The 1,676-nt window shown below is 38.8% G+C and overlaps 1 pseudogene; it reads right to left on the bottom strand.

Annotated features, from left to right (window-relative positions):
* Nucleotides 1-280: 280 nt before the first annotated feature.
* LOC125133244 (vomeronasal type-1 receptor 4-like) lies at nucleotides 281-870 on the bottom strand (annotated as a pseudogene).
* Nucleotides 871-1,676: the final 806 nt, after the last annotated feature.

The following is a 1,676-nucleotide window of genomic DNA, read 5'->3' as shown; positions in this document are numbered from 1 at the left end:
GGTGGGTGGAACATAACCCCCTGGGCTTTAAAGAACAGGTGTCAAATAAATACAACAGAGATGTAAGAGATTGAAAACTGGAGGGGGATTCAACTCACTAAACTGGCTTCCTCAATGGAGTGAGTCATGTGGGAGTAATTAGGGGAAATCATACCTGCCAACAACATGAACAAGCCTGGAAGAAATGATTCCTCAGGTGCCAGTTCAAACATTACGTTAGGACTCAGAGGGTGAACAAATGAATGAAGTGGCAACGGTGCACTGTGGAAAGGCATCTGATTTACAGATTTCTCAAAACAGTAAGAGATGGCGCATTCCTTTTCCAGGCAAAGTGGAGCCTGTGTTCTGTGGAGTCACAGCTCAGGAGAAGAAATGGGCGGATAGTTGGGAACCACACAGCCATGACTATAGTGATGTTCACAAGGAATCAGCAGGGATTACAAAGAAGAGTCAAAATCAGTTGAAAGATAGAGGAAAGGATATAAAAGTAAACAAAGGTGCTCACCCAGAGAAGGATGGTTTTGGCAGCTCTGGACTCATGGGAGGATCTAGGGGAGGCATTTGTCCTATGCAAGTGTTGGACCTGCTGCAGGTGTCTGTACAGGATGAAAACCATGGAGATGCTGGCCCAGAGCACAGGCCCCAGACATGAAATATCAGGGAATGAGAGTAATACTATGATAGTGCTTCTCTGGTTTTGTCATGAGAAAGAGCAGAACAGTACCCAAAATCCCTTGTTTGTGATGTTTTCATCATTCCATTTGCCAGTTATATCCATAGGAAAAGTGACATTTACCACAATGTGCAGCATCCAACACAGGGAAATAGAGAAACAATGTACTTGGGAGGTTTTACTTTAACTCTGCACATATGTAAGGGATTGTATTGAATCTGTAGGTTGCCTATCAAATTACCAATGTCATTTTTTCACACCATTAGATAATTTTTTAAAATTTGTATGGAAACAGAAAAGATCCTGAATAGCCAAAACCATCTCTAAAAAGAAAAATAGAACTAGAGGAATCATGTCCCCGTCTTCAGGCTATGCTACAAAGCAACATTCATCAAAACAGCATGGTACTGGCAGAAAGTGTAATTTCAAAAACTTCTCAGAGTCATTCTATTTAAAATCTTTCATTCTGTCTTGACAATGGAAGGACATTATACACAAATCTACTTTCAAGTGCCGTATTTTAGAGACATGCATTTTAAAAATTTTAAATACATGCATAGGTCCTAAATGCACAGATCAATGAAACTGTTCCAACTGAACACATTGCTGTATGCACCACTTGGGTCAATAAGCAGATACTGTCAGAATGCACAGACATGCTGGTGGGTATGTCAATACATGACCACTGATGTGACATTTAATAGCATAGATTATTTTCACCACTTTTGTAATTTATACAAAGACAATGATACTGCATTACTTTTTTATAGGAGATATTTTTCACTTCTTATGTTGTTTGTTAATGTAGGTTGCATAAAGTTGTATATCATTCCTTGGCTTCATATTATAATTGGTTCCTGGGTTTCTGGAAATAGCTTTCTAATTTGATTAGTTTTAAAAGCACTAATGAGCTCATTTCCAGTGGTTGGAAACTACTGATCATACACATTCTGATCCAGAAGTATAGATGTGCAATGTAGTTGAACTGAATAATCCTCATCTA

This window comes from Phacochoerus africanus, chromosome 8, assembly GCF_016906955.1.
Source record: "Phacochoerus africanus isolate WHEZ1 chromosome 8, ROS_Pafr_v1, whole genome shotgun sequence".
In the NCBI taxonomy this organism is placed as follows: domain Eukaryota; kingdom Metazoa; phylum Chordata; class Mammalia; order Artiodactyla; family Suidae; genus Phacochoerus; species Phacochoerus africanus.
The sequence above is the reverse complement of the archived record's forward strand: the minus strand, read 5'-3'. Positions and strand labels throughout refer to the sequence as shown.